Below are 21,992 nucleotides of genomic sequence, written 5' to 3'. Positions count from 1 at the left end.
TTCCTCCTTTTTGGGTTGAACACCCAAGTTTATTGAAAAAATTGACTGACGGTTTCGTCTAGGGCAGAAGCAACTCATCAGATGCTGCCTCAGCTTCGCCCGGGCAGCAGCGTGACCGAAAGTAGCGACAGATGGTAATCGTTCCATTTATATATAATTGCAAACATTATATTATATACTACCATCTGTCACTACTTTCGGTCACAATGCTTCCAGGCAAAGGTGAGGCAGCGTTTGACGAGTTGCCTTTGCCCTGCACGAAGCTGTCAGCCAGCTTTTTAGAAATAGTTTCCTTTTAAATTTAAGGGCACCTTAATTGGGTTCAAATATAGCGGCAAGGCTTCCACGCCCAGATTTTACCTTTAAATATGATTTGAATTTTGAACAGGCAATTAATTGTGTTTTTTGAATACCACTAAGAAAACCAATATGTTAATAGTTGCCAAATTTTCAATTTAACCATGAATTCTCGCTCAAACCACTAAGCTAGTTTGCTGTGAAATTTGCCGAATCAACTGAGAGGAAGCTAGTTTTCACATTTCCCTGTTTGCCACCCCCATCCCCAAGTTTCCCAAACTTCATTAAGACCATCTATCAACTCTTTACAAGTTCACAAAAGTGCTTCAAAATAAGAATGAGACGAGGAAATTGTGACGAAATCTAAATTTTCAATCTTCCGTAGCAATTGCTAATTTTACTGCCATCAACATACAATGGTGATTTAAGCCCCGAAATTACTCTCTTTCGCATTAAAGAAGAGGTGATGGAAAAATTTGAGGAAATTCCACCCACAAATTGTTATCTGGAAAATGTAGTGAGTACGTTTTAGTCTGAACTTAACTAAAAGATAGAAAAATTACCGTGGTTTTCATCATATCGGAGCATTCAAGCATGGATAACGAAAAATGTCACCCTGGAATCACCAAAGCACAAAAACTGCATTTTATAGTTGCCTCTCGAATTGCATTAGAACTGAACACAAAAGGAACTCCCTGCAAGATGAGAAAATAAAATAATAATTGCTAAAAGAAGATAATTGTAGCCAACAAAGGTAACTCCTTCCTTTGCCTTTCACGTAAAGGACTGGCTACCTAACTCACTCCAAAAATAACTTTTCATTCTCTATGAGACCTGGTAAAATTAGACTTTTTGTTTCTGCTGTAGTTTATGGCAAAAATTATTCAGTATTAGAGAAAACCATACTTCAGATAATGCTGAAGACGCTGCTAATAGACCTAAAATAATATGGAGAATAAAAGAGGAAGGGGCGGAAGGAGGAATAGGACACTATGTAGACGATCCGATGACGTTAAAGATTTATAGTTAGTAATAGTTGAATCTCAGATGCTTTTGACGTGGCGGGATGAATTTAAGGGGGTCATCCCGTGTGTCGGGTTGGAGAAATCGATTTCGATCGATCGAATTGTATCTATATATAGTGGAGAATATGTGGGCAAAGGGATATTCCGATATTCCCAGTCCTTCAGAAATTACAGGGTTAAACAGGTAAGGAGTTTGCAGCCGCGACTAGAGTACTCGATGGGAAAGAGCATCGAATCTTTTTTTACCTGTTAGTTTTTTACCTGAGCCTTATAAATTCGAACACAGGTATACATATAAAAGGATGGAAAACCAATCAATTATCTAAACTTATTTGCTGTTTGGAACAAAAAGGATAGTCCAGTCTAGAGTGAGCACTGAAAGGCGTTCAAGTTATACTCAGTTATATTTTGTTGTAAGTATTGTGCTGTTTGTGTGTTCAGTGATTTTTTTAAATGGATCGTACGAAGGGAGATCGCTTTAACGTTCAACGTCATGTTCGCCCTAAAAAACGAGTATTTCATGGGAATCGATACTTATCAGAGAAGAAAAAGGACTTCGCATCAACAACGCAAAGAAACTTTTAGCAAGCATGAACATGGATGTTCCAATTGCAACAAGTTTTGTATATTGTATATTGGATTTTGCTGGAGTTTCCTCCGGTATTTCTGCAAATTTCTGCAAATAATAAAATATATGTAGTAGTGAAAAAGGAATACGTAGGACATGTCAAGAAAAGAATGGGAACGCGGCTTAGAAATACAAAGAAGAATCACAAAGGCATTGGTGGAAATGGGGCTGGAAAACTTACTGATAAAGTTATTAACGACTTCACTACATTTTTTGGGCTAGCTATTCGTCGACACGCAAATTCGATAAAAGGAATGAAGCAAGAAATTTGGGCAACTTTCTTCCATAAATGTTCTACAGACGAAAATCCTCAGCATCAAAATTGTCCAGCAGGAAAATTGGTGCAAATGGCGCAAAGCTTCCAAAGTTTCCACCACGAGAAGGCATCTTTGACTGAAGAAGTTCAAACAGTAATCAAACCAATCTACGAAGATTTGTCACGAGATGATCTCTTGAACAAATGTTTAGGAGCAGGGACCCAGAATAACAATGAGTCGTTAAATGCATTGATTTGGACTTTCGCTCCTAAACACCTTCATTCTGGGGCCAAGGATGTAGAAATAGTCACTTTCTGGCTGTAATTATTTTCAATGAAGGATTCAATGGCATTCTCAAAATCCTAGTGACAATGGGATGTCAAGTTGGTCACATATGTCAGGTTTATGCCGACCGCCTAAATGAAGCGCGAATTTCGCGGTCCGAACGGCGATCGACTGACCTCGCTAAAAGAGCCACAATTGAAACCAGAGAGCAACAATCGGCCTTACAAGACTTTTCTGATGAAACGGAGGGTGCTCTCTATGGACCAGAGATAGCAGATTAATGGTGAGCTAAAATTTTACTGTTGATAATCACATTTAAATTTTCAAATGCTTTTTTCTCGAAACTGCATCTTGAAAATCGGCTGCCACCATACCTCAAAATCTATCCAACCAAATTCTTTGAAATTTCCACGGCTTCTTTAGTACATATTTCTACGGCCCGCAAACTAGGATAATTGCAATCGGACTGGTAGTTTTTTTTATTCATAAAAAAAGCCGTAAAAAACACCAAAATCAAAAAAATTAAGTTTAAAATCTCACCAAAAATTTACCTTTTAATATTTTCGAATTATCCTAGTTTGCGGACCGTGGAATATTGTCCACATTAAAATGCCGTTTACTTTTTTTCCCTCAGATGAACACAGCGCCCTCCAGCGTGGCAGCAGAAAAACACCTTTTTTTGGAGATGGGTGCATAAATTAACACCTATTCCAAAAATTAGCTACGAAATCAAGCTAAAAAATTTATCACATATACTAGAGATATCAATAAATATATGGTGAAAAATTCACGTTTCTATCTTTATCCAGTCCTTCAAAATAATTTTTCAAAAAAGGCAAAAAACGGCCTTCACACGGGATGACCCCCTTAAAGACAATTTAACGCATCCCTCATCACCCAGGAATTGGTTTATAAGTCTACCAAGGCATTCTTTTGTCGTGTTTTTGATACTGGTAAATCCTATCTTCATTAGTTACAACGAAGTGATTGTAACTCTGGGAATCCGATAAATTTCCCTAAATATCTGTTTGATTGAAACATTGTAACATGGCGGTGTTTGACAAATCTAAAACCGGATAGATGATATCCAGAGCTGTCCTTAGCTTCCTTTTTCGGGTGTTTTTTCGTCAGTGTCGTAATATTTATGCAACTGTGGCTATCAAATAAAATTTCTACGGGTACTGACAATTCGTCTGCAAGTACAATTCTAGCATTAGTGTACTGAAAGTTGTCTTATGGACGCATCGATCGCCTTAATCATTGTAGTGCTTTTGGCTGGCGACAGCGTATAGTAAGGTGGCCAGGAAAACTTTCCGATCCAGATCATGTTCCTCTTCTAAACACATGTTCAAGAACGTGTAAGAAGAAAACGTGTTTTTCGAAAACTAGCTTTAATATACTTAACCCAAGTCTTTGGCTAATTGGAAGAATACTATTGGATCGTTCAGTATCCGAATATTCTGATTAGGTGGATGGAAGCTGAAGTAGCATTCAAGGGAAGTGGAAGTGCCTTCTTAATGTGTGACCTAACCATTGCCACTTCCACCTTCAGATCACGTCGCGCCTACCACCGCACACCGATTATACGTCGCAGACAGAGGCTGACGATTGCTTGGATCCTTCGAGTGGCAGTAGTTACAATTTTCTGTGTACTAATCCACTATAGCACTACAGAAAGAATACTAGCACAGAACAGTCTCACCCTGATCTTGGTGTTAAAGTAACTCCATTTCCTGATTTTAGACAGGACAGAGACAATAGATCTAGCGACATCCAGTTCGATCCACCATGGGCAGAAACCACGTCTGGTGTTTATCTTGCCTATTTGCCTCCCTTTCCAAATCAAGAGCAAGGCAAGGTTCATAAGCTGGTGGCGCGCAAAAAGATGTCATCAGCGTAGTCCAAGTGTTTGAGAAAACACATTATAGTCCATTGAGTTCTTCAACATCTTCCGGACAAGGCACTATGAAAAACGCTACCGATCACAAAAATAGAACTCAACAGCTTTAGACCTTAAATTTCTCAACAGCACGTAACATTTTGCGCTACCATATGCCGCCCTGATAATAGCTATCAGTTTTTCCGAAATGCCCCTCAGGTCTACTTCCTTTTACACTATCGACAATTTTATCGAAACCGATGAAGAGCAGACGCAACGAAGATCTAAACTCCACGCACTCTTCCAAAATTATCCGTAGAAATTCGATATGGTCAAAGTAGAAGGATCTGAAGCGGAAGCAAACCTTCTCTCTGTCAATCAAGCTTTCGAGGTGTTGTCTCATGCGTTCCAGAATTATTTCAGGTATTTTTTTTGCGATGTTCCATTATATTATCACCTTCCACTCTCCAGGAAAAGTTTCGGATTCCCAGAATTTCCATATGAGTGGAAGTAGCAGATCTGAAGAAATCGCAGGTGCAACGATAAACAACTTTCCGAGTAGACTTTGAAACCAGGTGGGACTACTCCATTACAATGCATTGATGGTTGAGATGATTTCAATTCTGCTGGCAAAAGCAGTTCGTATCCGTATGTTATGGGAACTAACTATTTAATCCACTAGAAGAGGAACTCCCTCGGATGTGTGTAATATGGTTAAAAACTGTGGTGAAGTGTTTTTGTTCCACACCTTCAGCTGCTCGTTATTGTGAATGAGGAGTATAACCTTAATATTATTCACAGGACCATCGAAAGATTTGGTACCACATGCAAATTCTTTCGTAATGCGGTATGTACTTTACAACTAATTCCCTTTTGACATGGGATGCGCTGTGTTGAACTTTGTAGATTTCGGACGGCATTGTCGTTCGACCACTTCACCTATGCTATCACCCTCAGTGGTCAATACAGCCTTCAATCCCATTCGTTACTCAGTCCACGGTTCCGCAGTCAGCCACACCTTTTATCGTGATTAACGTCCTGCATAACACCCGAGTAAAGAAAATTTCTGATGGCATTCCAAGGCTTATCGATATTCTCAGAGCAGTTATTCAGTGTATCCGCTGTCCGATCAGCAAGATAACTTTCCCAATGTTGAGCGACAGTTGGATCATATAAGCGGTCGATTTTGAACTTGGAAAGTCGCAACTCTCCAACCCTACCACAACGCTATACGCTAGCCAACACAAACGACCATCAGATGCTGATCCCTTTCGAGGCAGATTTCAGCGCCTATCTTCCTACGTATATCCAGGACACAACCCTTAAATTTACCGCTGATCGCAAAGTCTCCAATCTGATTGCTCGTGCGGTAGCGGTGCTCGTGAGTTGAAATCCAACTGATCTTATGGCATGCTCTTTGCTCAAATAATGTGCCACCAATGACGAGGCGGTGGAAATTGCAGGAATTCGCAAATTTCACCCTGTTATCATTACGGCCGCCGAGCAAGGTGTTGTCAGAACCTACCTTGTCCTTTAGATTACCCATCATGATCACTACTAGGAATCCTTCCCTGAATGGCATGGCTCGTAGAAAGCATGTTCTTCACAATATCGGGAGTGTTCAATTGTGTCCCGCCAGGACCGTACTTCACCACATGGTTAGTTTCGCGTCTGCTACTACTTGGCTTTGCGGAGTACAAAAGCACTTTTCCGCAAAGAGGAGAGGAGTACTCTCCAGAGTCCCACCATATTGCTTTGCTTATGTCCAGAAGCATACATATCGTCGGAAATCCCCCTCGAGTTTGAGAAAGCGAGCATTCTGGGGAGGCTCCTTATCGTTGTTGAGGAGGGTGGGCATTTTACAGAGACCAGTCTTTTGGATGGCTGATTGTCTTCGGCGGGAGGCCAGTCCCTATATGAAGCGTGGTTGACGTTTTGGTAAGAGAAAAGTTTTAAAATTTGCTGGCTCTCAAATTGTTACCCATTTTGGGACAACCAGAGGAAACTTTTAATGCATTCTCAAGCCCCAACTCAATGGTCGCTTTTCTATGAAATTGCTTGACGCATCTGTAGAAGCGATGTTTCACTATTGTATTTCTTTGCGGTTGACGTACTAACTTCGTATCTAGAACCTAATATACCTCTCGCTTCTAATAATAATCATTGGAGCAACAATTGGGTCAGGGCCTTGAAGTGTGTTAGAGCACTTCATTCAAGACCGTAGCGGTACACCACAGTAGACTGTAGGAGGCAATGTGGTCGGCATTACGCTCGCCCGAGATTATTGCCTTGATTTGACTCAGGTACTCATTCACAGCTGAGTCAACTGGTATCCGACGTGGAGTTACGATACAAAATCCACTGCCACCAGTGAGATTTGAACCGCGACCTTCTGTACGACAGCCTAGTGCTCTCTTTCTCTCTCTAGCCAGCTGCTAAAAGTACTAAAAGCATCCTCACGGTAATGGAGGCCATGGGCGATTGGTTCCATCATATCGAAAATGAAAACATCGGCGATCGAAGAGAAGTCATAGATCGTGGTGAGCGGGTCATCTAATCCGTACGGATGAGGATGGTCCCGCCGGGAAAGTCTGCAAGGATCTATGATAGGAAAAGAAGACGAGGCGGAACCTGCCTGAGATGGAGCGTTGGCATAGGTCAGGACGACAGACTTGCTTCTGTCATTGAAAATTGTACTGCGTGGACGGTCTGATGGCATTCGACAAAGGACCGCTGATTCCTCGCATACGTTGTATTGCAAATATGTTAGACATAATTTCCGCAGCCAACGGAATACGGCGGACAAGTGAATTAAGTTGTAATAGTCATATATTAGCACATACTCCAGATGAAATCTCATCCTTGATTGAAGATTGAAATTCTGGAGTTGCCAGAAATGCATAACGAATGTTATGGATTCATTTACTAAATTTCTGTACACGCTCTCAGGAATTCGCTTTAGACCTCAACAGAGAATCCAATTTAACGATGAAGGAGAATGCTTCAAGGTGTGTTTCCTGCGCAAGACACGTTATAGAAACCAGAATGAAGAAGGAAGAGGTCCATTTTCTTTGTCCATTTTATCAGTTGTCTACGCGAATCTACTGAAATACTCGCTATATAATGCTTCACGATGGCGCAATTGGCGATCCTGAAGCCATGCTTTCCAATAGGAGAGTTTGAACCAGTCGTCAAATTAGACAACTCCTGAAGGTTATTCATATCGGACCTTAAATTCCATTTTCTTCTCATTTTACTTGACTGTCCGATGTCGATAGTTTCCTCAGTGACTATTATCCAATACTAGTCCCATTTGTTCTTTCTTTAGCAACATCCTGAAATGCTGCAGCGGCCTCTAGCCTTTCAAGTTGAAGCTATCCTTACTCCTGATCATGGCATACAGGTTCGCAGGATTTTTTTCGTTCCTTTTATTGCGTTTAAATCGCGAAACTTTTAAATGCTACTTCGGTTGTATTCTAGTTTGTAATGCCCTTTGGGGGTATCGAGTTAAACAAACAAAAACAAGGCAACCTTGCCGAACTGCCTAACAAAAAGGTAAGCGAACATGTCAACGAGTTTCTGGGCTCCCTGAAATAACTAGCACTTAATTACCTGCGAATCTAAAGGGTTGAAGGTCACCAGCTCTTTGGTTTGCTTTATAGGTTAGCCTCTATGCTTAACAGAAGTCAACTTGGATGCCCTTTTTGAGCACCTATAGACTATATGTTTTACAGTGCTTCTAAATATGCTCAAAGGCCAACCTTGAGGTAGAATAGTACAATTTCAAACCTTATGAAGTTTAAAGTCATCCAGTCTTTACCTTTAATTCTTTATAGAATTGTAGTTTGCAGACTGATGTGTATTTATCTCAGAGTTGTTTGAGAGATTGTTTGCCGGCAAAGATCTGATTTTTCCATTCCATGGCATTGCTGATACTTGAAGATTATAGCAGAGAAAATCAGCTCCTTAATTGAAAAAATATTTTTTCTACAAATGGTACTCTCAAATTCCAGGGAATAAGTTTGTGTCTAGAGCGTTTTCGTTCTCAGCTTTTTTTTCCAACCTGCAGATAAGTGTATTTGAAATTACCCCACCTGCAAAGGGGCAGGGATTTATTTAACCCGAGCATTTTAAATACATTTCTGTTACTGGAATACGAACTCGTTCTTTCTGCCGAACAATTCACACCGTAAATATAATTTTCGTTCTACCTCAACTAATCATCCCATCATTGTTGTCATCTGTGCTATTAGGAAAAATTGGAGCAATTCAGGTTCCTTCCAGATTGGAATAAAAATAAATTCAAATTCCGCCTTTAAATCCAGCAGAACGGTGTAGGCCACTATTTCAATCTCGCCAACATAAAAAGCATCAAGTACAATCCGCATGTTACAATTATTTAAGTTTTATGCTAACTATGTAACCTATTGACAGACTTAAACCTAAAAGATCTTTCCACTGTAGATTCAAAATAATAAAATTCCGCAATGAACAAAGTAAACTTACAAACTTAGAAAATGGAAAAGGTTATAAAATGTAAATTTTCAAAAAAGAAAGTACAAAACCGGAAAGTACCCCCTTGGATTCTCACCCACCCTAAATACGCAGATAAATTTGCACAAGGAAATAAGATTCCAAAGGTTCCAAATAAAATTAGAATCCAATCAAAATTCAACGTCGACGCCAGATTTTCATCGAGAATATTTTGCCTCAGAAGGAGGGATATTTTCCGATTCGGAAAATTTCCATGGTATTTTGGCCAATGTTCGCCGTATTATTCGGACTCCTGGATTCTATCTTGAGAAACGAATGGAAAGTTATTTACGTAACGTGTTCGCAGCGGCAGATTTTTTTTATTGACACTTAAATTATAACATCAGGTACAAAGGTCATTCTGGTAGATGTTAACTTATACATATGTTGACAGAGTAATGACAAAACTCCTTGGAAACAGAACATTTTCTGTAAAAACTACTGATTTTTGCCGAATGGTGCTACTGGGAAAACGTGTACTGTTGATGGCTTTCCTCCAAAATTTATGTTTCAACATGTTGTAGTTAAAATGCGAGGAAATGGGATTCTAACCGACAACGCTGCGACATATCTGATATCGCGACATGGGTTAATTCTCCTTAAGTATTCAATGATAAACCCATAAAATCGATGTATATAATATAGGTATGTACACCAACTGCATGATATTGTTGATCTAATTGAGTTCGTTTGGCTGGTATTGATTTCCCAACAGTAATTGCAGTAGAACCATCCAAATCGGCTATGAGCCTCTTATGGGACCACCGGGCGTCATTTAGACATTATTTGGAACATAGGAAGTTCTGTTCACTTTTATAAAAACAAGCAAACAATCACAGTTTTCTCATAAAATATTGAAAAAGTTGTCGATGAGAGATGTCTTTACGACTCCTTTTACCACTTTAGGTACATAGAAATATGGGTCAGACGTTGTTACCATCATTCGAAGTATGGAGAGAGTCTCCTTTGGGATGGTGGCCCATGGTTTCAACCCTTTTCCCGATAGAGGAAAAATACAGTTTGTGAATTTTTAAGAGTTGTCCTCTTGTTTTTTGTCAATAATGTGAACTAAGGAACTGCCCACAATCAAACATTAAAAGTTCTATGAATTTAGGATAAGTGGATATAGCTTTACGAATGAGTCCCTAATAAGTTTTGCTTCGTTTGGGAGCATTCGTGATAGTCAAAAATTCAGTATTATTCAGGTTCAATCTGGGAGGATCATTCCATTCTTAAATAAGTTGCTCGAGATCAGCTTTTCTATAAGACTCAAGGAAATCGTCTGCATAAAGCAACGTGTAGGGCAAAGGACGTTGGATGTCCCTCCTGGAGTCAACTGTAGCCAAATAGCAAAATCTACTTAAACTGGTATTTGTGTGGCTGACTCGTAGCCAACCTATCATCGAAAAGCGATGTTAGCTTCGACGGGAACAGAAAATATATTGAAATGGGAAATTTCAGCTCAAAATTTAAAGCGAGATTCTTTTTGCTCAGTGGGTACTCCCAAATATAATTCAGATAGTAGTAGTTGTGGAGCAGTTTATCTTGAGAACAACAACCACTCATCAAAGACATAGACAACATAGTTGCCATCCATTTCGGGGCAGATGGTGAGGTGGGGGATCAATTTGTCTATGTCCGTCCTCTCAGCTCTATCACTAACTTCGTCACCTTTTCGTTCGTTGGAAACCTTTTTCCAACAACGTACGAATACCTTCAGCAAAGTGAACCGATAATAATCTGCAGGCGCCAATTCAAGGAAATGCGGGGATGATTCAAAACGTCCCTTCCAGAAGAGTCCAAGAGTCGTTTGGCGACATTCATCGTATGCGATGCAATGCTATATATTTTGGCTGAAATTGTGGTTATGAATTTGAAAGAGAAGGAGTCAGGCTATACGGTAATGTTGTCAGCATGTCAAAAAACTATTGCCTATGGCTACGAGAGCCTCAGTACACTTACTTTTTGAACGTACCCCGTAGGTCGTTAACGTAGTGAGGAAATCTTCGAAGCCACCCAGGAAAGCTCTAGATAAATCTGCCCTCCAGAAATTAAACCTAAGCCTAATGGTATACGAATTAAAAACAAATATGATCCCACGCCGATGCCTTGGGCTTCGTCATCAGTTTCCATCGGCATAGCCATCAGACATCTGTAACGTACCCTTATGTTACCGAACCTTTTTTTAACCGCTTTCGGGAACTCCGATAGTCAGGGAAACTCCTAGTCAGCTGCCTCGCACCATGCATGGAGTCAACCCCGTCCTCATCAGAAAGTCATGGGAAGTATATCTAAAAGGATGGCAGTTCAGTGATCTTTTTCGAGGTTAATCGCAAACGAAACTCGTCGTCAAAAGTTACACCTAGATCTGAGAGGGGTTCAGAGTGATATATCAAGTGGCATTTGCTAATATCTATTATCAGCTTGTTCACTGATCACAAACGTACTTAAGTATCCAAGTTCAATAGGGATGTGTTGATCTTTTGTCGAAACTGCCGAACTGAACACAGCGGTTGGGTGAGGCAGTCTCCTCCAGTGAATCCCAAGGTCTAGAATTTGCTGAGGTTTATGGAGCGCAATGATGACCACATTGCCTCCTATATTGCACTGTAGTCTATCGTAACGGTCTTGAATGAAGTGCGCAGTGAACATCGCTGCAACAATCTCGAGGACACTACCGAACATTGGTGGGCCAAGATAAAGTCGACATTTTCAAGTTTCTAGGATAGTCAGCTCCATGCTACTCTACGCAGTTCCAGTTTGGGCAACTGTTCTGGATAACAGAGTAAACTATAGAGAACTCGGAACGAGGTATAGGCTGAGTGGATTCCGGGTATGCAGTGCATATCGGACAATATCAGGGGAAGCAGCATATGTACTAGCAGGAATGCTTCCCACAGACACCTTGGCGAATGGAGTCTATGCCAAAACGTATGCAATTGGGGAATCTAGCGTATTTCGACAGCAGCTAGCACGGTAGGAATCTATCGCAGAGTGCCAAAAGAGATGGGGCGAGTCACAAACTGGTCTACATACCACATCATTCCTGGCATTCAAAGATGGTTGAATGAAGGCATGGGTAATTAAGCTACGAGTTGACACAATTCTTAAGTGACGTGGATGTTATCGTGCTTATTTACATCGATTTGGTCATGACGAGCAATCATGCTGTCCAAGATAAGCAAATATTTTAATTTATTCCACAGCACAGGAGACGCTGATCAGGCTAAACCTAGAGCATGTATTCTTGCGAGGAAGAGTCTGCACGCTTTCCTGTGCCCGGGCCTGAGTTCCAGTGACTTAGTTGTGGTCAAGCTGGAGCAGGTGGGGGCAGAGAACGTGTATATTTCCTCGGCGTACATGGCTCACGACCGATCAGCTCCGCCAGAAGAACTACAACATCTGACGAACACCATAACACCAAAGAAAGCCAACCTGCTGATAGGCTGCGACGCAAATGCAAGGCATACGCTTTGGGGCAGCTCCGAAATCAACGAAAGAGGTGAGTCATTCCTTGATTTTATTATTACTTCAAATCTATCGGTGTGTAACAGGGGCAGTACACCAACCTTTCATTTCCCCTGCTCGGAGAACTGTGACGGTTGGGAGGAGGTCCTTGATATCACCCAAATAACCGACAACGGGATTCTTAGGGTGGAGGACTGGAGAGTGTCTGACCAGAGATCCTTCTCTGACCACAGTTGGATACTTTTCAGTCTAGATCTCGCCGCAGAGGTCTCCAAGCCCTTTAGAGACCCCAGGAGGATCGACTGGAGAAAGTTTGGTCAGGTAATTAAGAACAAACTCTCCGGTGCACAAATTGGTAGGATTGGCACGACAGACGAACTGGAGTCAAAGGTCGGTGCTCTGGAGAAGACTTTTGATACCGCCTTCAAAGTCTCGTGCTCTGCTAAGTACAGCAAAAAGACCCTGCCACCGTGGTGGAACGAAGATCTCTCTAGTCTCAGGAAGCTGACCAGAGAAATCTTCAACATCTGCTACAGGCAAAAATACTGGCAGCCATACAAGGACTGCCTAAAGAAGTACAAGTCGGCTGTCAGGACCGCCAAGAGGCGGTCTTGGCTAGACTATTGTCAGAACATTGAAAGCACTAGTGAATCCGCGAGGCTCAATAAGATTCTGTCCAAGGAACATAAGAGTTCATCCTTCCTTAAAAAGTCGGAAGGCTCCTGGACGGAATCTTCTAGTGAAACCTTGGAGCTGCTGGTGCAAACGCACTTTCCCCCCAGCGAGGAGGACTGTGAGTCAGAACCTCGCTTGGAGGGTTTGCGGCAACCCCAGCTGTGCGAGACTATCAAATCGGTAATTACCGGGGATAGGATCGGCTGGGCTATAAACAGCTTCTCCGCATACAAATCTCCAGGCCCAGATGGTATAATGCCAGTTATGCTACAGAAGCAGCAGGAAAGGGTTGTGCCGTGGCTTGTTGAGATTTACCGAAGCTGCATCACTTTAGGATACGTACCGCAGTCCTGGAGGCGCGCACGGGTGGTTTTCATACCGAAAGCCGGCAGGCGAAGTCATGAGTCCGCGAAGGACTTTCGGCCAATCAGCCTGACCTCTTTCGTGCTGAAGACCCTAGAACGCGTCCTGGAATTCACTTAAGGACGATTATGGAAAGAATGCCTTTCTCTAAGTCCCAGCATGCCTACCTCAAAGGAAAATCCACACAAACCGCCCTCCACGAGGTAATTGGTACGGTTGAGCGGTCGCTGCAGTACAAGCAGTATACCCTTGCTGCCTTCTTGGATATAGAAGGAGCTTTCAACAACGTCAGTACCAACGCCATCAAGGAAGCCTTGACCGGTATTGGATTGGAGGGGTATCTCACGCATTGGATTATATCCATGCTGAGTACCAGGATAATCCAGTCCGATCTGGGAGGCAACCACTTGACCAGAGCTGTGAATAAAGGCACGCCCCAGGGTGGTGCTATCTCACCGGTGCTCTGGTTAATAGTAATGGACAAAATTTTACGTACATTGGACAGCAGCGGCGTGAAGGTGGTTGCATATGCCGACGACTTGGTGATATTAGTATCAGGGATGTTTCTGTCCATTATGAGCGACATCATGGAAGGAGCGTTGCGAAAGGTATGCCTGTGGGCCGCAAGATGCGGACTCAGCATAAACCCTTCCAAACGCAACTGATGCTATTCACCACCAAGACAAGGATACCTGAATTCCATCTACCACGGCTGAATGAACAAAGATTGGTTCTTTCCTCTAATGTAAAGTATCTGGGTGTAATCCTGAATCCTAAGCTAAATTGGAGGTTGAACATAAAACTGAGGGTTAAGAAGGCCTGTATAGCCTTCTATGCCTGTAAGAGAACCTTTGCGAAGAAATGGGGTCTCCGGCCGAGGATGGTTCTCTGGATGTACACCGCTGTAGTGCGTCCGATCCTGACGTACGGATCTATTGTATGGTGGCAGGCTTTGAAGACGAAATACAATAGAACGAAGCTTAATAGGATTCAAAGAACCGCGTGTGCAGGTGCTACGGGGGCTGTGCAGTCCTGCCCGGCAGATTCTCTCAATGTACTCCTGCATCTCCTCCCCCTAGACCTCCACATCAAATATGTTGCAGCGTGCAGTGCCGTCAGACTACGTGAGTCCGGATGCTGGGCAGCGAAGTCCTACGGCCACAGCAACATTCTAGATGAAATACCTCAAGAAATCTGGGCAACCCCCACGGACTATGTCACACGCAAGCTGAACTTCACGAGAAACTTTGCTGTGGACCTTCCAACCAGGGCAAAGTGGAAAACCGGCGGCGTGTTGCAAGACTATGACACGGTATTCTTTACGGACGGATCAAAGATGGCCTATGGAGTGGGCGCGGGGGTTTTCTCGAATACACACGGTGTATCCAAGTAGTATGGTCTCCCAGGTTTCGCCAGTGTATTCCAGGCGGAAGTACTGGCGATATTGGAAGTCTGTCGATGGCTGGAGCGTGATTCAAGCCCCAAGCGTAACATAGCCATTCTGACCGGCAGCCAAGCGGCCATCAAGGCCTTGTACTCAACGACGACATCTTCCCGGTTGGTGGGGCAGTGCAGAGACACGCTCAACCATCTGGGCGGCACGCTCAAGATCACTCTCCTCTGGGTTCCCGGGCATAGGAACATAGAGGGGAATGAGCGGGCTGACGGATTGGCCAGGCAAGGCTCTGCTCTTGGCAGTCCCTCGGGGAATACAGTCGGTGTTCCGCTGGCGGCTGTTGGGGGCCGAGTCTACTCGCACTACCTAGCAGCCGCGGGCCTGAGATGGCGAAGGCTTACAAGCTGTGCCGAATCAAGGACAATTTGGCCCGGTTATAACATAGCCCGATCACGAGAGCTCCTGTGCCAGACGCGTGCAAATGCATTCAAGATTACGGCGGTCTGCACGGGGCACTGGCCCATAGGGGACCATGCCGCTAGGCTCGGCTTACCCTACAACTCGCATTGCCGAAGCTGCGGAGAAGGAAGGGAAACCCTCATGCACTTTCTCTGCGATTGCCCGGCTCCGGCTCGAGTCAGGCTGCGGACACTGAGTAAACCATTCTTTGGGGACCTTAGTGAGATTTCTGGCTGCAGGGTCGGAGAGCTGCTTTCTTTCGTGAACGCTACGGGCTGGCTCTGAAGATCCGAGCCAGCTGGACTCTGCTTCCCTGTTCCTATAACAACAGTCACGGTCTTAGGAGTTTGTGGCATCAAAACGGCGCACCAATGCGCTAATTGGGCTCCTCGGAGCGGCCACTGATACCTACCTACCTACCTACCCCCAAGATATGGTAATGGAAGGTGAAGCATCTCAAATTGGATTGCTCCAGGTTTACCGCACACAGAACACGAATGGAAGGGGTCGCAGACAGACTGTCTGTAAAATTGTTGATAAGGGCGGGAACTACACCAGATTTCCCAAAATTGCACTTGGCAATTTTAGTATGAATTTGTGATTTGGAAACGTGTGAGTTTTTAAAACGTACTTATATAGCACCACTGTCTGGAGTTGCTAAATCTTCCATCAGGCGTGTCCCTTCGTGCGGATAAGGGAATGCTCGACGAATGTGTCATGGCACGCATCCGGAGAGGTGTGTGTATGGACCGGGTAGGTGGAAGCAAAAAACCTGCCCGTGGATAAAAATTGCCTATAGCAAGGATATCCAGAAAAAAAAACATGAAGGAACATAAGGAGAATAAAGTTACGGTGCAGGGCTTCGAAAACCCAGCACCGGCGGTTTTTGGGAGTGGACAAGCAGGCTCTCGAGAGTCGATATCCAACGACCGTAGTGCCTCGGTGGCGAAAACCTTGGCTATTGTGGCATCTAATGCTACAAGCGTACGGGAGGCACTGGAACTGGCTCGAACAACGAACCCATTCAAAAGAAACTCAATTCTTCGCAGATCCCCTCCCATACGGGCACAAGCCCCCGCGATCGCTACCCCCATGGGAAGTGCGTAGGGAAAATCTTTGGCTCCGAATCACTTGAGCGATATTTTAGGCAACGATAGAGTTGTCTTTACTGCCCTAGGTAAAATGATCATGGAGGCGTGCGAATTCATAAAGGTGCTCAGGAAAATTCACCAGAATATAAGGGCCTTGGTAAGAGGCATCCGTTTGTCGTACGGTAAGGCCAAGGATGAAAGAGGGGAAAGCCGTCGATTGAAAAAGTGAATTAAGCGACCCAAATCACTCCTGTTCAAAATACTCGACTGAAGCTGAGACCGAAACTTGCAATAGTGACCTCGAGAGAAGAGACCAAACCTTCACAGGCGGATGCGGAAGTCCGGAACAAAGTGAAACCCCGGAAAAGAAACGATCGGAGGAAGATAAGATCGAAGGTGATTATCATTTCCAAACGAGGTCATATGCATACATTCTCAGGAGAGTGACCCCGGAGAACTTAGTTGCGGATATGTTGAGGCGGAAGGAGAACTGGTTTACGGTTTGCTGCGCAATCATCCAAATACAGAAGGAGTTACTGAAGGAACAGGGAAGGAGGAAAGCCTAAAGAAGGAGAAGGACGAGCGCCTAAGGGCAAACCTACCCTGCGAAATAATACCAAAATGGTGGTCAAGCTAGGGCTGAAGAGACTGAAGGTGATTTTTAGTGGGAGCGAATCCCGTACACGCCCGCTGTAGATCCGGCGTTTGTTCTGCGGAGCTGAGTTGTTTCTGATTAAATACATGTAACAGACCGAAAGACAGACGAATAGATGAACCAGCATGATGTGTGTACGGGTTTTATTGCACAAAAACAGAAAATATTTTTTCAAAAATATTGAATTTTTTCGTTCCTAAGTCACCAAACCGCCTGCTTGTTACACGTAACTTACCCAAAATAGATAAACATATTTTGATGAAATTTGGCGAGAAGTGAGCAACTTTCTCATAAGTTTCAAATGGGAAGGAAAAAAATTTCCAGGAACGCAAATGCTGGGTGGCAAAATTTTCTTTTATTCAGAATAGATTCATTTGAAGCATCAGACCAGGGACTTGAATTAGCACTTTTTCAAACGAAGATGTACCATTGAGAACATAAATCTCATTATGGCTAACAAAACTGGGATCAGCCAAGTCTAGGTATATGCTTATGGTATGCATTTACTTTACCCTAAAACGTCAAAAGATAGTAGTATGACATTTGCGTGTGGGCTTTGATACACTACATTATAGATCGCAATTGCATTATGGTTGTGCGCGTAGCAGAAGTCGACGTGCCTGATTTCAGATACTTGTATATCTCAAATTTTGAAATATTTGTCAATAAACTCCTCAAATTCGTACTGAACTGACTAAAGGCCTGCTTCCTCAGGCATATTTAAAGGACTACTCTTTTCCCAACGCCTAGGACGTTTATAACACTAAGAAGGCAAAGAGCGATTAAATAAGTCCTTTACTAAATGGGCAAGATAATAGTGCAAAAACGTTCAAAGGATGGCTCTACAAAGTCAAAACGCAATACACGTGCTATGGTTTTTTTCCTCAAGTTCGTAAATTGTTTAACACATTTAGGCTGTCTGGATGAGGAGCACAATGAAAGAAATTTAACGTAAGTTCATTCACTTTTCCTTTCCCGAAAACATAAGAAACCTCATTTCCGTATTCCAAATGCGTTGACATAAACTCGAATAATAACATCTTATAAATTATTCCAACCGAAATTGTTCAATTTCCGTTCTAACATGCTCCGATCCTGGCTGGATATAATAAATGAGAGCATTTTACTTGTCCGTCACTGTTGTCAGCAACAAAAGAGCAAGAATTAGAATTGGGCTGCATACCTCGTATAATTCAACTTATTCCTACATCAAAACAAAATGAATAATTCTATAAAAGGAACAGGAAAACAATAGGAGCCAAGTTTCTCTGGGAAAGTCTAATGATTCAATTTCAAGGATTCAAAGGCATGACGATGGTCATTATTCCACTTAGTTTATATGAGCGTATCCAAGGCGGTCTTATTTTCATATGCCCACACAGGAAAGTTGTTCTCCAACAAAAAGGATTGATAATGAAAAAGGCACTAAATTAAAAATGTTGCCAATATATATTCAGATGAAAGTTGCAAGTACTTATTATGGCACCTGTGCTCGGAGCCATTTGAAAGGTTAAGCTTGTTAGGTAAGTAAACATTTTCCTTTCTACTTTTGTCCGTCGAATGTTTCGCACTAAATCATGCCTGTGTTAGTTGGGTAAATATTTGCATAGTATGAATGAATTTTTTTCGGTTCGTAACAAGGAGACCGATTTGGGTTTCTTGTAGTTACTCACGAAAATTGTTTGCCGACAGCCGAAGGATACAAAGTATCTTAACATGCATTCCTATCTTTCATTACAGTATTTGTTGTCTATTAGTAAAGGAATCCTTCATAAAACACTAAACGTTACCCCAAAGTTACTAAAGATTTTCAACAAAATGACTACAAAAAGATATAATACTTCAAGATATCTCATAGCTTGACGTTAATAACATTTTTCTCAGAATTGCTCAGTACAAAGGCTGAGGATTCAATTCTATCTAATTTCACGAGACTGTCAGACACATCCGTGGTGTATTTTGCTTTCTTGGAAATAGTCGAGCGGTATTCTGGAAATTGAAATCGTCGTAGCAATTACCTACCAGTAGAGGCCACAGCGAAGCGTCCTTTAATCTAATGATGACCTACTTCCATGATACATTAGTTGTGCTCGTAATCTGTAATTACTTATTTCCTCGTTGAGTCTTCGGCATCTGGCAACTTTAAACATTGTTTTCCGTAGTTATGACACTATTATTTAGAAACACAGATTTGTGGGAGACATTTTCATTGCTATTAAATCTGTCGAATTAAGGGAGAGTTCGATGTCTGCACCACTTTTCTGAAATTATATTTCCCTACTATAATGTCAGATTAGAAATCCGCGGACCATAACTTTCACACCACCATTACAGATTTTCTCATATATTTAACTGTATCCGGGAAAGAAGTAAATCCTTATTTAAAGGATAAAAATCAGGCAGTATGCACCGTTAACATGCTTAGAAGGAACCATCATTTCAGAGTTTTTTTTAACTGTTACACACTACACTTCATAGTACATCAGTACTTTCTCTTCATTCGAGCACTAATTACGAATCAGTAAATTTTCGATAGACGCCAACGGATGAAAATCCTTCCAGTCAGGACGAATTCAAAGGACCGACTGATTGAATGGTTCCTTGGTGGAAACCACTTGGCTCCGGTGGCCTTCAAACAGGCTCATCGCAATCCTCGTAACGAGATTCACATTTGCGTAGCTCAGGCATATGCAACCATTCAGTTTCTCGTAAAAGCAAACAATTCAGGGAAAAGCTCCCAATGGCATTCGCCGAGTTGGCACACATCGAATGCGATTTTTCCCCTACTTTCACTTGCGTACTAGTGACGACAAGACTACCCCACAAGGACATCGAGGGACTGTGTAGCCAAGCCATCAAAGTGTTATCCTCGCTGGTGTGCAGTCAGGTTACCAGCTAATGGTGAATGGATGCTTGCGACCTTCCAGGCGCCAGGTTGGAATGCAAAACATTCCTATTGGGGACTGGCTGCTTGTTTTGATCAATGAATGATGTACGAGGAGTACTTACAGCGAAATTGAGTATGGCGTTGACGTTGTAGGTTGCCTTTGTAGCCATACATGGGAACAGGCATCAGACGGGACCTCCAACCAAACAGCCCCGAGTAGAGGAAGTGCAGTGGGCGAAGGGAAAATGTAATAAACGAGGGATATTGTATTCTACTAAGCAGGATCCGTAGTATACCGAACTCATTGAGGTAGGCTGGGAAATGTGAATATGATGTTCGTAAATGTGGGACGAAAAGTAAACTGGGATAACACATGCATTCATTTTCCACCCTTGCAAATAAATGGGACGTCGCAAATTCTTAGCCTTTTTTGACGATTTAAATATAGCATCTAATATTTAGAGCATGTCAATCTTTTTCTGTAACGCGAAATCTATTAATATTACTCGCTTTCTCCTTCCTTCGAATTCTTTTTGCTCATTTATCTTGCCAAAAATACTTGAAGGCAAATGCGATTCAGCCTAACTTATTCCTATGTAGGTAGGACAAAATGACTATGTAACCTTATTATTTACGGTGTTATAACCAGGGGGCGAATTATTCTATTATTCCTTTCTTTTCTTGGTAAAATTCAGGATTGGAGTGGTTTTCAAAACGATGTTATTGTTAAGCTCTAGGCAAATTAGGATGAAGATTAGAGGAAAAGATAAGAAAAAACAGCACCGGGTTTGGAAAATATTCAGATTCCATATTGGACTTTGCATTGCCGAATGCTGCTTTGAATCGAATACCTTTCTTCCAGGCTTATCGGCATTTCTGGCGAAAATTATGAAAAGTTCTCTCCAACTCTGTCATGTTATTTGCATAGCATGCTGGTCCCAAGCCCAGGCAATGGAGGAGGGTTTGCAAACGTACTTTGTACTATCCTCAGTGAAACAAAAATTAAATGGTGAGATCAGGGAAAGGCATAAATAAAGAATAGTTGGAGTTATTCAACTACACTAAATTCCGTCTGATCTCTCTTGATCTCTCTCGCGACAGGCCGAGCAAGATAATACATCCCATGTCGTTAACAGCAAAACGATCGGATTGAGTGGCAATGACCCTTGGAGAAATGTTAGGGCATCTACCTCAGTCGACGCACAAGCCGGGCTTCGGTCCTGTTAAAAAATGGGCAAGAGTTCGTGACGCATGGACGGCATCAGGACATAAGTAAGTTAGTCCGAACAAACCAAATACCTATCTGCACGCTCACTGGAAAAACCGAGGAACACTCAAGAGCCTTTTGATAAAGGCGCATTGATATCTGCGCTCTGCAAGAAACGCGATGGTCTGGTGCCTAAAGCTGCGACATAGAACGCGAACCTAATAAAAATGGCTAGAAACCCTTATTTTGGTAACCCACACACTCAATACGGTGTTGGCATTGCCATCTCAGAGAGTTTCCATGATGTCATTAAAGAAGTCGAACGATAAAACTGACCGTTATATCAGCTGATCATACTATTTACTTCTTCACCACCGCAGACAGATAGACCTGATGCCGAGAAAGATGGCTTCTGGCGATACAAAGACCTGCAACGTGTCTGCTAATGACTATATCATAACTGTAGGCGGCCTTAATAATCGACGACTTAGTACGCCAAAAATTAGAAGCAGGTCAGTTTCACGTCATCAGGAAGAACCCTCTGCCAGACTCCGTTAAAAGAGTGGAAAAGGCGCTGGGTGAATGCAAGCCCATTATTAAGAAAGCAGCCGAATTAAGAATGCCTAACCCATCTCTGCCCAGAATGAAATGCCTCCCCAAAATACATAAAGAAGGTCAGAAAGATAAATCGCAGCAACGAATTCATCGACCCAAAGATTGTGAAGTAGCTCTTGGAAGAAGTCAAAAGGTTAGACCGAAAAATAGGGAAACGAGCAGTGGGAAGCAGCAAAGAAGTCATTGACACACTCAATGAGGCCGTGGGGAAACAAAGTGATGAAATATTAGTATCCTTCGACGTAAAAACGCTGTTCCCAAGCTTACCGATG

At 42.5% G+C, this 21,992-nt stretch overlaps 1 protein-coding gene across 2 annotated transcripts in view; it reads right to left on the bottom strand.

The window, feature by feature from the left end:
- Window positions 1–19,597, bottom strand: part of LOC119658475 (probable G-protein coupled receptor B0563.6) — a 167,831-nt gene extending 148,234 nt beyond the window's left edge. Inside the window, exon 1 of one of the 2 annotated variants that reach the window (XM_038065912.1) lies at window positions 19,030–19,597. The gene's annotated coding sequence lies outside the window, so the exon portion shown is untranslated. The remainder of the gene's footprint in view (window positions 1–19,029) is intronic. The other variant, XM_038065911.1, reaches the window with a different exon arrangement.
- Between the last annotated feature and the right edge of the window lie 2,395 nt (window positions 19,598–21,992).

The sequence above is a fragment of the Hermetia illucens genome, chromosome 5 (genome assembly GCF_905115235.1).
Source record: "Hermetia illucens chromosome 5, iHerIll2.2.curated.20191125, whole genome shotgun sequence".
NCBI lineage: Eukaryota > Metazoa > Arthropoda > Insecta > Diptera > Stratiomyidae > Hermetia > Hermetia illucens.
This window is presented reverse-complemented; position numbering and strand designations above follow the sequence as displayed.